The sequence below is a fragment of the Protopterus annectens genome, chromosome 15.part0, assembly GCF_019279795.1.
Source record: "Protopterus annectens isolate FY-2018-M chromosome 15.part0, PAN1.0, whole genome shotgun sequence".
Lineage (NCBI taxonomy): Eukaryota > Metazoa > Chordata > Ceratodontiformes > Protopteridae > Protopterus > Protopterus annectens.
In genome coordinates, this window is record NC_056749.1 from 659,793,580 (window position 1) to 659,811,057 (window position 17,478).

Below are 17,478 nucleotides of genomic sequence, written 5' to 3' on the forward strand. Positions count from 1 at the left end.
AAATCCAAGCACAAGAAGCAATAGCCTGAACTGAACATACAAGTAAACATTTCAGTCAAAAAAACTATTAACAATGTGTTGCAATGTATACAATATAGGTTTTTACTAAACTTCAAAGACTTGAAAAGATTTTTTTTACTTGCAGAAAAATAGGTATAATTGCTTACTTTATTTAATAATGTCTGAATAATGACATTGATTTATATTGTTTAAAACTAAGTCTGAATAACAAGAACTGAAACTTAAAAATGAAATAATTTGAAAACAATAATAATAATATTAAACACCAAAAGTATAGAATTCAAGAAAGTAGCCTTATGTTTCAGCACACTAGAGATGGATACAAACTAAATGTCAGGTGTGTTGGTTGCATGGAGTCATAACTGCCATATTTATTCTTAAATTCTAAGTGCTCTATTCATAAATAAGAACAATGCTACTAAGCGCTTTCATCCCTCTCAAATATGGGACTTCCTCAAAGTGAAAATTAAAATGTAAACGAAGTTATGGCTTAAAAAGTCTCACATTTCAGAGGGATGAAAGTGCTTAGTGGGATTGCTCTTATATGTAGATATTAAATTCATTTTTGTCCCGAATTACCACCTCTTGTCAGTATTTTTGATTCTATAATTTATTTGTTGACTTGGTAATAAGGTTATTAGTTTATCATTGTTTGACCAGCAATATATCATTTTTGGATTATTCTTCACTGAGCACTTCACATCAGAATCTACTGGGTGACTCAACAGTTCTTTTACAAAAAACTAACAAGATATGTTCTGGCTTCTGGATTACTTAGCTCCCATTGTAAACCGGTCCTAGTCATGGATTTTAATGCCAGCACCACACAAACATGTTTGAGTGGTGGCCAATGGCATGACACTAACATGAAATGAGTTTCACAGATACATTCCGGGGATCCTGGCACTGATTTGGAGAAAAATATGTACTTGTCAGGTTTTGATTTTAAAGATGAACCTGTTTTACAAAGAGGATGTTTATGAATGCAGATTGGTGACCTCTTTAGGAAACTTGGTGTGTTTAGAAATTGACTAAATGATAATTTATACTTAACTAAGAGCTTATGGGACGAAGAGTGCTTATGGGTCTTCATCTCTGGAAATTTACTAATGAACTCGAACAAAACTCTTTATTTTTCATGAAACTACTTGATTTATTCAACATTACCAGTTGTGAGTTAATTCAACCTTTAATCAACGACAATAACAGGAAAATAAACAACTGGATCAAGACATTAAGGTCTTGAAAACTGGCATTACCAATGATGTGTTTATAACTCAAAAATATGTTTATTAAGTCATCTTTCACAAAGTAGAAAAAGCAGTACAACTAAATCAAAAACAAAAGCAGAAAAAAACTTGAAAGGGATAGGTTGGATTACCAACACAAAAGAGCATACCCCAGCCTTGTAGGGATACTACCTACTGCGGGATGCAAATATGAGTTAAGCATGGCTGATGTCACCATGTTGAATCGTGATGAAGCTTTTTTTAGGGGAGTTTTAGTTGAGGATGTCAGAGAGATTATCGAACCACAATTTAGTTCAATATCCACATCATGGGAGGAACTCTGGCAACAACACCAACTCACATTATGACAGGGATCACAGCAAATACAAGACAAGATAGTTGACCAAGGTACTGTTTTGAACTTACCTGGATGCTTTCCTACCTTCAATGTGTTTAATTTGAATAGTTTCAGTGTGACTAAAGGTGTGACCAGTTACCTCAAGAAAGGCTTTTCCTTTGTCTGACAGGTCAAATTAGAACTAGCCTTAGCTCAACTGAAACTCCTAACTCGGAATTTATACCTTAGATTATTTTTGACAGTAAGACTCCTCTCAACAATATTGCTAATTTTAAAAGAAAGAATACTTTCATTCCATCCTCATACTCCCAAGTTCAGGTATTCAAAAACATCTCTGAAGAACAGTTTAGGTGAATTTCCTCAAAAAGTTGGTATCTCACTGATAATCGCATAGCTTTACAGAGGAACACCTTGAGAGACCTTGCTTGAAATAGATCAATTTGTATTATGAAACCTGACAAGGGAGGTGGTGTGGTATGAAACCTGATAAGGGAGGCGGTGTGGTCCTCATCAACTGTGTCAATTACTTCTCTATAATGACACAGTTACTTAATGGCAACAGTTAATATTCAAGAATGTCTAGAAATGAAATCAATATTGCCTATAGCAAAACTGACTATTGTTTGCAAGACTAAATCTTTCAAGGAGTTTTAGATCAAGAAAGTTTTTAACTGGTAAGAGTGCTGAAACTGGTTATTCTCACCATATCTGGAATAACCAAGGTTCATAAGAACTGATGCCAACAGTGACAGAAAACAGTTCTGAAACTGACCCATTGGTGGTTTACATAGATAAATGCAAATGTGTTAGCCAGTAAGCCCCACTTTATATGTAATTCTTGGCACCTTCTAGTAGTTTGAAGTCTGAAGCTTATAGAGATGTTTTTTTTATCACTGTGGATGTGATCAATTTGTTGACAGAGATTCCACACAGTGCTGGGTTTGAAAGTTTTTTGTCATTTTTAAGTGATCAGACTGACATCTGCCAGGATGAGTTATATGTGTTCTGTTAATTCCTTGATTTGACCTTGAAAAACAATTTTTTTTCCCAAAAGATAACTTTTTCCTGAAACCACCCGTGTAGCTATGGATGCATCTTACACTTCCCTCTATGTAAATATTACATTATTTGTATATCAGGGTTGACATGCATTCAGATCTGAGCACTTCTCTTTGGTGCATGCATACTATTGATTATTGGACAACATGTTGTTGTTGTGGAATGGTGACATTGATCAATTTTTGTCCTTTTAAGTGTATTTCAAAAACATGACAAAATTGTTGAGATTTACATCAGTTAGGTACAGATAGTATTGAATACATTGAAATCACCATAAAAAAGGACTACTCATTGAGTTATTTCAACTCAACCATTTATCAGAAAGAAAGCTTTTCAAACTTGTACCTGCATTCTGGTGTTGCCATCCCTTCAGTTACAAATGTAGTATAGTGAAGGGTTACATGGTGCAACTCTTGAGGATTATAAAAGTGGATAGTAATTTTGTGCTGAAATTGATAAACTTATTTCCATGTTTTGTGATGGGGGGGTATCCTGAGCCTTTATTAAATTCAATTAAAGATGAGATTTTTAAAGAATGCAGGACAAGTTTGTACACCTTTGGAGTAAGGATCCCACAATATCTGTAAAGACAACTAAGAGTGAGAATGATTTGAAATGTGCCCTTGTTTTACCATACAATATTAATACTTCTCATATAGTGATTCTGTGAAGACCACTTGGAAAATGTGTTTTTACTCCCAAGTTAAAGAGAATTTTAGGGGATGCACCACATTTTGTGTTCATAAAGGGAGAAGCATTAACAATTTATTGGAAGGTAATTTAGGTGCAATGGGAGGGCTCATAACAGAAAAATGATGAACAAATGCAAGCATTGTAAATACTGTAGGTTGTTCAATGGCAGTCTATATGTTAGTCTGGAAAGTTTCAAGAGAATTATTGCTTATGCTGGCCATTTTAATCATGACAACAATGGCGTAGTATATTTGGCCACCTGTGTCTCATAGCCTGCATTTCACATGGGCAAGACAAGACTGAGGGACAGTATTTATAAGCACCAGCATGATGTTAAGACCTTGAAAACTACCAGACCCCTGAGGAGGCACTCTAGCACATGTACTGGTTTTAAAAATGTATATTTTTTATTATTAACAAGGTTCATCACAGTAACAAAGATGGAAATTTAGTTAGCCTCTTAGAATTTAAAGAATTAATATGGGAGTTATGACTCCATGCAGCTAACACACCTGGAATTCATGATTTTGTACCCATCTCTAGTGTGTTGAAACATAAGGCTGATCTGATTCTTTGAGATTCTCAGCTTTTGGTGTTTAATGTTATTATTGTTTTTGAATTATATAACTGGCTAAGTTTTATTTCCTGTTATTCAGATATTTTCAGACTTATTGTTAAGCAATATAAATCAATTACACTATTCAGACATTTCTAAATAAATTAACCAATTATACCAAATTTTCTTCAGGTTAACTAAAAAAATTCTTGCCAAATCTTTGAACTTTACTAAAAACATGGATTTTATACATTGTAACACATTGTAATAGTATTTTGTACTCAAATATAAGTTCTTAGTGAGTTACTTTTATACTTATTTGAGCCTATTACTTCTTGTGCTTTGTTTTGATTGGTAAAAAAATTAAAATGGTGTAACTTTGCTTACATTTTACTCTTCACTCTGTAGAAGCCCTGTATTTGAGAGGGACAAAAGCGTTTAGCGAGATTGTTATCTGTCGATATTAAATTCATTTTTATTCCATATTATGACCTCTTGTTAATATTTTTATATATATATATATTTTTATTTGATGATAACCTTATTAGTTTAATGTGATAGAAATAATTTGCAAAATTGCTAAATATCATAACACAGCTAAAAGATCACCTATTTAAACTGGTTCTGAATGTTTCAACAAACATGGATGGCTACAGGCACCTCCATCACACATCCCATTTATGCAGCTAACATCCCTTTTAATTCTAAACACATTGCCTATGGCCTTAATGCCTGAATAAGAGCAGAATATAGCCCTGATTCCAAAAGACTTGCTCTCACTGCAAGTAATGACTTATATTGAGTGCAGGTCATTAGGGATCTGGCCCCCACTGTAATCCTGATTATAAATAGGCATTACACTGAAGTAAGTCACTTACACAGAGAATCAGGGCAGACGCACACTGAAAGCAACTCTTTTGGAATTTGGCCCTATATATTTATATACACACATACATAATTTGATAATATATATACGTATATATGTAGATAAATAGATATATATAGATACAGATAGACATTTGTAATATATATATATATATATACATATATATATATATATATATACATATATATATATATATATATATATATATATATATATATATATATATATATATATATATATATATACATACATACACACACACACACACACACATATCTATGTAATTAATATATATATATATATATATATATATATATACATAAATGTGTATACACACACACACACACACATATATATATATATATATATATATATATATATATATATATATATATATATATATATAGATATATATATATATATATATATATATATATATATGGTTCCCATTCAGAAGCCTGAAACATCATAAGCCTGAAAATCAAAATCCTGAAACCAAAAGCCTGAAAATTCAGAATCCTGAAAACTCAAAATCCTGAAAGCCCAAAATCCTGAAAGCCCAAAATCCTGAAACTCAAAATCCTGAAAACACAAATAATGCTAATATGTCACTATAAAGACACTAATATCTACCAACTGACCCTGACCCTAACCCTAAGGTCCGTCACTATCGCACACTCACCTGACCCGCGCCCTAACCCTAACTCACTTAAACCGCCCCTAACCCTAACTTAAAACCAACCGCACACTTACCTGACCCCAACGCATGACCTAACACCACAGGGCTAACAATAATAAAGCCACAATGACATCAGTATGTCTATTTTGTGTTTTCAGGATTTTGGGCTTTCAGGATTTTGGGCTTTCAGGATTTTGGGCTTTCAGGATTTTGAGTTTTCAGGATTCTGAATTTTCAGGCTTTTGGTTTCAGGATTTTGATTTTCAGGCTTATGATGTTTCAGGCTTCTGAATGGGAACCATATATATATATATATATATATATATATATATATATTTACTGTGGATATAAAAAGTGTATACATCCCTGTTAAAATGGTAGGTTTTTGTGATATAAAAAACCTGCACACTTATACAACCAGCGTATTGTACATTTTTTTATTTTTTATATTTTTCCTCTAACAGATTTGTTTGTTTTTCAATTGAATTGTGTGCGTTATAGGTCACATTAAAGGTGGGAAAAGTTTTGAAATTATTTATTGTGGTCTCATTATTTTATATCACAAAAACCTTCCATTTTAACAGGGGTGTGTATACTATTTATATCTATCTACAGTATCTATCTATCTATCTATCTATCTATCTATCTATCTATCTATCTATCTGTCTATCTATCTATCTGTATATCGATCTATAATGTCTAATCTGTAATATATTTCCTCATAAGGTTAGACCACAAAATAGTCTGCTTTGATGTAAAAATATAAACTGGAATCTCAGCTAACCCTGGAATATTCAGAAACTAGTCTAAGGGTAACTTCTTGCTATTAACTAATAACCTGGCAAAATTTCAAGCCCCCATAAACCCCAAAAGCACTGCTATCTATACAGAAACCCTACACAAGCCTGTTAACAGCTGCATAATGGCAGCTGTACCCACCAGTAAGAAGTATAGAACTAAGTTAAAAAACAAGCCACCCTGGTAGAATCACAATATGAATAGGTGGTATAACAGAAGAAGGAAAATCATTTATTTATTTAGTTATTTATTTAGTTTGCATTTTTTGACCGAGCTAGTCCAACTGGATATATGTCCATTTTCAGCAGAGGCCCGGGGAGAAAAGCTCCAACCAAAGACATGATAGCTAATTACATTTCATTACAGTTATACATGAAAGTACATAATAGGTCATTGCTTTTCTTTACATTTATACATGAAAGATACATATAGAGAATTAATTTGAATAATACAAGAGGTAAATCATATACAGTGACATAAGTCTGACATGTTAATGCACACTCTGTTCATGGGCTAACAGTGACATACATTCTTAGTACAGTAAAGAGTTTCATTTGACCTAGAGCTAAAGGAAGGAGTTCGTCAGGATAAGTACAGGGGCCTAACCAACGTGTACTGAGGTATTGTTTAAGCTTGTTTTTGAATAATGTTATTGAGGATACCAAAGTAAGGTCAGTAGGCAGTGAGTTCCAGGTTCTGCCAATGGAGTTAGCGAACAAGGAGTCACCGGCTGTGTTGTTGGTTTTGACTATTTGTATTAGTAGTCTGTTGGATGAGCGGAGGGTCTTAAAGTTATTGTATGGGGTGATACGGTTATTAAGTAAGGGAGTGTTCTCAGGCTAATACAGAAACTTATGTGCAAATATTATTTGGTTGTATTGGAGTTGGTTAGGCAATTCTAACCATTCTAACTGAACCAAGTTATGACAGTGGTGTTTTCTGTATGCAGCTCCAGTGGCAAATCTGGCAATGTTATTATAGGAGTTTGCCAATTTATTGAGGTCATTTTTACTCAAGTTTGTAAATATGGGGTAGGTGTAAAGAAGAGTAGAGAGTAAGTGGGAGTGGACAATAGTAGCCCTAGCTGACGGGGTAAGGACGGGCTTAATCCTATATAGGGAGCCAAGTTTTTTTGTTGACTGTTTTTATAATGTTAATATGCACATCAAACTTAAGGTTGTTATCAGTTAATACCCCTAGTAGTTTAGTATAGGTATTCAATAAGAGGCGACAGTTAAGAAGCCAATTTTCAACTATGTTAAACACATTTTGGGTTAGAGTCTGTAGATCAGAGGGGGAAGCGGCTGCGCATATTAATGTGGAATTGTCTGCATATTGAATACAGGTAGCTTGTGGAATGACTGAATGCAGGTCATTAATAAAAATAGAAAATAGGAGAGGTCCTAATATGGAACCTTGTGGAACACCAAGGGTAATGGGGAGGTGGGTGGATAATTTGTTTTCACATAGAACAGCCTGCTGTCTATTATTTAAGTAAGACTGGAACCATTGTATAGCCAGCTTATCTAAAGAAAAGGATCTGAGTATGTTTATGAGTAGATGATGGTTTACCAATAAAGAGGGCTGAGAAAAGAATGTTATTATTGCGATTTTTGTTAATGGTATCAGTGAAAGATAGGAGGGCAGAGGTGGTGCTGTGAAATGGTCTAAAACCATGTTGAGAGTTGACTAGTAGGGTGTTTTGGATAAGATAGTTTATCAGTTGTCTATGCACACATTTCTCCATGACCTTTGCCAGGGGTGATAATATGGCTATGGGTCTATAATCTGATAATTCATTGGAGTTGCCACCTTTATACAGAGGGATAATATGAGATACCATCCAGATAGAGGGGATGGAACCTTCAGTTATAGTTCTATTAATCAGGATGGAGATGGGATAGGCTATGGCATCTGCAGCTTTTTGCAGATATTCTGCAGGTAGGAGATTGGCTGAGAGGGTGGTAGGTTTGAGTTTCTTAATCAGAGTATGAATAAGGGATGTGAGAACAGGTTGCAGGTGAAAAGAGGGTTGAGAGCTGGGTATAGAAGTAGTAGGACTTAAGCCATCAGGAGATAGCTGGTTGGCTAGAGACTGGATGGTCTCAGTAAAGAAACTGTTAAAGGTATCGGCAACTTCTTTGGGATTATTGTGGTTAATGTCTGAGGGGGTTGGAGTGTTGAATTTTCCTGGGTGTAGGAGTTTATTGATGCCTGCCCAGAACTTTTGAGGTTTGTTTTGGTCATGGCAAAAATTAGGAGGTGTAGTACCCAGCAGGATAAAAGCACTTTCATCAAACTAAACAAAGAACTTTCATCAAACTAAACAAACAACACAAAGGACAAAGTAAGTCCACCAAAGCCAAAATTGAAGGAAATTTGGCCTCCCAGGCCAAGGACAACCACAAGGCATTCTTTAGCTATGTCTGCAACCTCAAATGCAGTACACAATTGTGTGCAGAGCTCATTGTAAATGGAGCCATCTATACTGAGCCAGAAGATATAGCAAACCTACTGGCTGACAAATTCAGCTCCAATATTACCCCTCTCTTCCCCTCAATCCCTCAGGAAATACCATCAAATATAACAACCCCCTGCTATCACTAGGGAACAGGTCCATAATGCTTTCTCTAAGGCCAAGAACACCGCATCAATGGGCCCAGACAATGTCCCAGCATGCCTTCTAAATAGCATGAAACATGACCTGTCAGGTCCTCTGGAATTGCTATTTAACAGTGCCCTCCAAACAGGATTTGTCTCTTATGAATGGAGAACAGCAACAATTATCCCTCTGCACAAAAGTGGGCCATCTACAGATGCTGGAAACTACAGACCCATAAGTCTCTCTAGTCTTATATGCAAACCCATGGAAAGAATTATCATAGAAATTATCAGTAATGACATAGTAAACCTCCAGACACTGGATCCAACCTAATTTGGTTTTGTCAAGGGCAGGTCATGCCAACCCAACCTGGTGAATGTCTTTGAGAAGGTCACCAAAGCAATGGATGAGGACAAAATGGTTTGCACTGCCTACCTTGAACTGGCCAAGGATTTTGACACAATACCACACTTGGGCATTTTTGACAAACTCAAAAGGTTAAGTACAAATTCGCATGTCACCTAGTGGATAGCCAACTGGTTCACAGACAGGACCCAGGAAGTTAGAACATGGGAGTCCACCTCAACAAAGAGGCCAGTTACAAGTGGAGGTCTTCAGGGATCAGTCCTGGGACTGATCCTTTTTGAAATTTACTTCTCTGAAGTCAAGGCCAATGGCTTCTGGGTAACTAAATTTGCAAATGATTGCAATTTAGGAGCTGTCATTGAATCCCACATTGACACAAACATTCTCCAGGAAGGACTGATACAGACAAACGACTGGTGTCAGTTTGGACTGGTTAAGGACAGGTCATGCTTACTCAACCTTGTGGATTTATTTGAAAAGGTCAAAAAAGCAACAGATCAAGGCAAAATGGTAAATATCAAACACATCAACCTAGACAAACTCTTTAATACAATTCCTCACTCAGACATAGTAGAAAAGCTAAATAAAATGGGAATAGACCCATATGTCACCCACTGGATTACCAGCTGGCTCACATAAAGGATGTCATCATCATCATCTTTCGGCTTTTCCCGTTAGGGGTCGCCACAGCCGATCATCTCTTTCCATTTCTTCCTATCCTCTGCATCTTGCTCTGTCACACCAACCGCCTGCATGTCTTCTCTCACCACGTCCATAAACCTTTTTATTTATTTTTATTTTATTTTATTATTTTATTTTACATTTGTTAACCGGGCTAGTCTGGCTGGATACATGTCCATTTTCAGCAGAGGCCCGAGGAGAAAAGCTCCACTATCAGACTAAGACACTACAGTTTATGAAGTCACTAATAAACTAACTATAAAAATAATGTAATAAGGCAAAATACAAATGCATATACAGTTTTCCTGGACTAGTCTGACTAGATGACAATCAAAATTCAGTCAGGGGGCTGAGGAGAAAAGCTTCAGTATCATAAAAAACAATTTAAAGTTAAAGAATATCACTAGTAACTAGTCATGACAACAAATCAGGTATTGGCTGAAAGCATGAAACGGTTAATATACAGTGTTAAATATGCAGGTTAGTAGTGTAACAGATGTTATGTAGTTAGAGATACGGAAAAGGCAGAAATGAAGTAAACAGAATGTGGAAAAAAATACAGTTTCTGTTTGGTACAGGTATTATGGACTTAGTGAGGCTAAGGAGCAGCCAGTAGGAAAAGGAGAGGGGGAAAACAAAGATAGTGAGAAATGCAAGAGGTAGCAGGATTATAGGAGGTCAGCTAAAAGAAGCAAGAGACAGAATAACAGATGGTCAGAGGGGGAGTCAAACAGAAATTTGAACAAAAGAGTGATGGTACAAAAAATGGGACTGTGGAAGTCAGTTTAAGTTAGAACAGAAGAGCAAAAGTACACAGGAGCAGACTGGAGAGAGTAATAAATTTGCTGAGGTCAGTCAGGATTGGAGCAGGGGCATAGCCAGTGAATTAGTAGGTGAGTTTTTATCTGTTTTCTGAAAAGGTGACATGAGCCTAGGGAGGTCAGTTCTGTGGGAAGTTTATTCCAATAAGAACCAACAGTGTTTGCAAATAAGGAATCACCTGATTTATTATGAGATTTCAAAGTAGTAACTAGTAGCTTGTTGGCTGATCTAAGTGTAGTGAGATTTTTATAAGGTGTGATGAGTTTATTTAGTATGGGTGTGTTGGAGGGGTAATGTAGAATTTTAAAAGTGATGATTAGTTGCTGTAGGAGTATTAGGTTTGGAAGTTCAAGCCAGTTTAGTTTCTTTAAATTAAGACAGTGATGAGTTTGGAATAGAGAGCCAGTGGCAAATCTGGCTATACTGTGGTAGGCGGTATTCAGTTTCTGAAGATTAGCTTTAGATATGTTGATAAAAGAGGCATACAATAATGTAGAAATGAGGTGAGTTTGGGCGAGAGCCACTCGGGAAGTAGCAGTAAGAAAGGGCTTAAGTCTGTAAAGGGCACCAATCTTTTTATTGACTGACTTGATAGTTAAATCAATGTGATAGTCAAAATTTAGCTGATTGTCTATGGTGACGCCTAGCAGTTTAGTGGAATAGTCAGGTTTGATGACCGTGCCATTACAGGATACAATGGAAAAAGTGATTGGGGTGGATTTAGAGGTTGGGGTGAAAAGTAGAAGTTTGGTTTTTTTGGGATTTAGGAGGAGACAGATATGTTGAAACCATTTTTCTGCTGCAGTGAAGACCAATTGGGTAGCAGAGTGGAGTTGTGCTGGGGAAGAAGCAGAGCAGATGAGAGTGGAATCATCTGCATACTGTATACAAGTGGATGTCGGGAGGGAAGTGGGCAGGTTATTTATGAAAATAGAGAAAAGTAGGGGACCTAGGATGGATCCTTGTGGGACGCCAATAGTAACTGGGAGTTGAGAGGATAGATGGCTGTCCCAGAGGACTGCTTGTTTTCTATTAGTCAGGTATGAGTCGAACCACTGTAATGCTTGTGAATCAAGTGAGAGGGATTGTAAGGTATCGAGGAGAAGTTTATGGTTGACCATATCGAAAGCTTTTGAGAGGTCCAAGAATAGTGCAGAGGAGAACAGGTTGTTGTTGCGGTTTTTATTGATAGAGTCAGTGAAGGAGAGAAGGGCAGTTGAAGTACTGTGGTAGGGTCTAAAACCAAGTTGTGAGTCTACAAGCAAGTTGTTATTCAAGAGATAATGTAGAAGTTGATGGTGAATGCAGCGTTCCATTATTTTGGATAGAGGAGATAGAAGGGCAATAGGCCGAAAATTGGAGAGTTCGTTGGAGTTTCCTCCTTTATGGAGGGGAATAATATGGGAGATTTTCCAACAGGATGGGATTTTGGATTCAGTTATAGTTCTGTTTATTAAGATGGAGACTGGGTAGGCTATTTCGGTTGCAGCTAGTTGCAGATATTCAGCTGGAAGCTTGTCTGCAGAAGGGGTGCAGGGTTTGAGTTTAGATAGTACTTTACGTATATAGGTTGTTGAGACGGTATTAAACTTTAGCATGTGGGTGCTGTTTTGAGTGGGGGTAGTTTGGAGGGTTGGGGAGTCATGGTGCTTGCAAGTGAGGTGACTGTTTGAGAGAAGAAGTTGTTGAAAGTGTTGGCTATTATGTTAGGTTGGGTTTGTGCTAGGCTAGCTGGGGTAGGTGTTTTGGTGTTGCCTGGATGGAGTAGTTTGTTTATTCCTGACCAAAATTGTTTTGGGTTTTGGTGTTGGTTTTGTTGGTATTGAAGGTGGTAGTTTTTCTTGTCCAGATAGGTAAGCTTCTTTGTTTTGTTTCTCAGATGTTTGAAGTTTTGATGGTCAATTGGGTTTTTTGTGGACCTCCATTTAGACCATAGTTTATTTCTAGCTCGCATAGTTTGTTTAGTTGTTTTAGAGAGCCATGGGGCTGCTTTGGAACTAACTCTGACTAAGGATGGGGCATGCTGGTTTACAATTTGTAGGAAGGTATTGTTGAAATGGGTTACTGCTTCATCTATTGGGAGGTATTTTAGAGTTGACCAGTTATATTCCTTGAGTTCATTTTGAAAGGATGCTAGGTTGAATTCTGTTTTGTTGTATTTGGTACGATAAGTAGTTAGTTTGGGATTGTTGAATTTTTGTTTAGTGATAAAGGTAAGGAGGTGGTCGCTGATATTGTCAGGGAGTATTCCTGTTTTATAGGAGAGGGGATTGTTGTTGGTCAGTATCCAGTCTAGAATGGTTTGTTTGTGGGTGGATTTATTTATTCTAGTAGGCCTTCCTCTTTTCCTATCTTACCTGGCAGCTCCATCCTTAGCATCTTTTTCCCAATATACCCATCATCCCTCCTCAGCACATGTCCAAACCAACGCAATCTCGTCTCTCTTGCTTTGTCTCTAAACTGTCCAACATGAGCTGACCCTCTAATATACTGATTCCTAATCCTATCCATCCTAGTCACACCGAGTGCAAATCTTAACATCTTTAGCTCTGCCACATCCAGCTCTGACTCCTGCCTTTTTGTCAATGCCACTGTCTTCAGCCCATATAACATAGCTGGTCTCACTACTGTCTTGTAGACCTTCCCTTTCACTCTGTCACAAATCACTCCTGACACTCTTCTCCACCCATTCCACCCTGCCTGTACTCTCTTCTTCACCTCTCTTCCACATTCACCATTACTCTGAACTGTTGATCCCAAGTACTTAAACTCGTCCACCTTTACCAACTGTACTCCCTGCATCCTCACCATTCCTCTACCCTCCCTCTCATTTACACACATATATTCTGTCTTAGCCCTGCTGACCTTCATTCCTCTGCTCTCTAGAGCATATCTCCACCTCTCCAGCATCTCCTCAACCTGATTCCTACTCTCACTACAGATCACAATGTCATCTGCAAACATCATAGTCCACGGGGCCTCCTGTCTGATCTCATCTGTCAACCTGTCCATCACCACTGCAAAAAGAAAGGACTCAGAGCTGATCCTTGATGTAATCCCACCTCCACCTTAAATGGATCCATCACTCCCACTGCAGTCCTCACCACTGTCATACTACCCTTGTACATATCCTGTACCACTCTTACATACTTCTCTGCCACTCCCGACTTCCTCATACAATACCACAACTCTTCTCTAGGCACCCTGTCATATGCTTTCTCCAAGTCTACAAAGCCATAATGTAACTCCTTCTGACCTTCTCTGTATTTCTCCAATAACATTCTCAGAGCAAACATCACATCTGTATTGCTCTTTCCTGGCATGAAACCATACTGCTGATCACTAATCATCACCTCCCTTCTTAACCTAGCTTCTACTACTCTCTCCGATAACTTCAAGCTGTGACTGATCAATTTTATCCTTCTGTAGTTACTGCAGCTCGGCACATCACCTTTATTCTTAAATATAGGTACTAAAACACTTTTTCTCCACTCCTCAGGCATCCTCTGACTTTCCAAAATTTCATTAAACAATTTAGTTAAAAATCCACTGCCATTTCTCCTAAGCACCTCCATGCTTCCATTGGGATGTCATCTGGGCCAACAGCCTTTCCATTCTTCATCCTCTTCATAGCTGTCCTTACTTCCTCCTTGCTAATCTGTTTCACTTCCTGATTCACTATCCCCACATCATCCAACCTTCTCTCTCTCTCATTCTCTTCATTCATCAGCCTCTCAAAATACTCTTTCCAGCTACTCAACACACTCTCCTCTCTTGTGAGTACCTTTCCCTCACTATCCTTTATCACCCTTACTTGCTGCACATCTTTCCCAGCTCTGTCCCTCTGTCTAGCCAATCAGTACAGGTCCTTTTCTCCCTCTTTAGTGTCCAATCTCTCATACAACTCTCCATGCACCTTACCCTTAGCTTTCACCACCTCTCTCTTTGCCATGCGCCTCATCTCCTTATACTCATGTCTACTTTCTTCATCTCTTTGACAATCCCACTTCTTCTTCGCCAGCCTCTTCCTCTGTATACTTTCCTGTACTTCCTTATTCCACCACCAGGTCTCCTTGTCTTCCTTCCTCTGTCCAGATGTCACACCAAGCACCTTTCTAGCAGTCTCCCTTACTAGTTCTGCTGTAGTTACCCAGCTATTCGGTAACCCTCCACTGCCTCCCAGTGCCTGTTTAAACTCTTCCCTAAACTCCACTTCACAATCACCCTTTTTTAACTTCCGCCATTTAATCCTTGGCACTGCTTTCACACTCCTCCTCCTCTTCTTGATCACCGTCATCCTACAGACCACCATTCTATGCTGCTTAACTACACTTTCCCCTGCCACCATTTTACAGTCTCCAATCTCCTTCAGACTGGCCCTCCTACATAGGATATAATCCACCTGTGTGCATCTTCCACCACTCTTGTACGTCACCCTATGCTCCTCCCTCTTCTTAAAATATGTATTCACCACAGCCGTGTCCATCCTTTTCACAAAATCCACAATCATCTGACCTTCTGCATTCCTCTCCTTAACACCATACCTACCCATCACTTCCTCATCCCCTCTATTCACTTCACCAACATGCCCATTAAAGTCTGCTCCAATCACTAGTCTCTCACCCTTGGGTACACTCACCACAACTTCATCCAACTCACTCCAAAATTTTTCTTTCTCATCCATCGCACACCCAACTTGTGGAGCATATGCACTAACAACATTCATCATTACACCATCAATTTCGAGCTTCATAAACATCACTCTGTCAGACACTCTCTTCATGTCTAAAACACTCTTGGCACATTGTTCCTTTAGTATAACCCCTACCCCATTTCTCCTGCCATCCACACCATGATAGAACAATTTGACCCTGTTTCCTAAACACCTGGCCTTATTTCCCTTCCATCTGGTCTTTTGCACACACAATATATCAACCTTCCTTCTCTCCATCATATCAGCTAGCTCTCTTCCTATACCAGTCATACTGCCAACATTCAAAGTTCCTACCCTCACTGCTACACTCCTAACCTTCCTCCTCTCTTCCTGCCTTTGGGCATGCCTTCACCCTCCTCTTCTCCTTCAGCCAACAGTAGCCCAATTTCCGCCAGCACCCTGTTGGCTAACAGTACTGGTGGCAGTCGTTGTTAACCCGGGCCTCGAACAATCCGGTATGGAAATATGAAATTTTTGCGCCATAAGTTATGTGGCAGAATTTTTACGCCGGATGCCCTTCCTGATGCAACCCTTCACATTTATCCGGGCTTGGGACCGGCACAAAGAAATGCACTGGCTTGTGCATCCCCAGTGGCTGGTTTGCTCCCATAAAGGATGTAGATAATCAAAATAAGGAAAGTTACCTTTACAAAGGGGCCAGTCACCATTGGAATCCCCCATGGCTCTGTGCTGGGACATTTCCTCTTTGGCATCTACTTTTCTGAAGGAAAAGTCAATACCAAAGGGGCCTGACTGGCTAAGTTTGTAGAAGAATGCAAGGTACGATCAGTCTTTGAGTCCTCAAATGACTTAGCCATCCTGCAGGAAGGTTTGTCTGAAATAAATAATTGGTGCCAAAATTGTAGAATGAAAATAATTGTCAAAAATGCATTATTGTATCCTTTATGAAGTCATTTATCCCAGGAAACTAACACATCTACAATACACCCGTAAGAGTTGATGCAGCTGTTTGGGGTTTGGGAACTTTTGTGGCCAGTGACCTAACTTTTGACCAGTATGTGTCTATTTTTGTAAGGAAGTCCATCTTTACTGCACATCTTACAAACAAAGGGGTTATGTTTAGATCTAGAGATGTCATTGTCCCCCTTTACTCAGCCTTCATTAAACCAGTCATTGAATATAATGCCCCCTTTGGCATGTGTCTGCCCAGACACATGCAACAACTGGAACATCAACAGAGGTACCTTACTAAAGGGATACAAGACCTAAACAACATATCCTACATGACTGACTTAAAACCCTGTCCTACAGACTGCTAAGAGATGACTGGTGTCTGGCATGCAAGGCATCCTCCAACCCATTACTGATGGATTTACTGCACATCAACAAGTCAAATGTCATTGGAAATACTCAAGTCTATGGATATAAACATCTTCTGCAACATCAACAGAATGGTTTGGAGGGACATGTATATCCACATTCACATAAAACAAAGTTCATCCCTGTCCATATTCAAGCACAACTAAGATCTATGGATGGGAAACAGAAAATTTACCCCAAGGTTGCCCTCTGTACTACTAATGGATAGCCACAGCTCCTAAATACTTTATCCTATGCATAGGTCCCCTCAAATTATCTATAGTATGGCCCCAGTTATTCTCATTAGGCATAATATATACTTATTGACCGTGGGATATGTAAGACCAATTTATAACCAGATGGGATAGGTTATTTCAAGCACAAAAGGGAAAATGCCTAGGCTTGAAATGGCCTGCAAGGGCAGTTAGCCTAGTACTTACCTATGAACCTATGAACCTATAAATTATAATATCAGATAAACAGGGAAGAGTGATTAAAAAGAAATTTATCATTGATTGTGGTGGTGCCCTAAAAAGAAATCCAGACAGTTATGATAAGTTTGGCAGTTGAATAAACACTGGGATTTCCACCTAGCCAAAAGTACAAACTGTCAAGAACTCTATTAAGCAGATGGGGCTTATGTTGAATGCCCCTAAAAGTAGGCTTGGCACTATGAAGTAGAGGTACACTGATT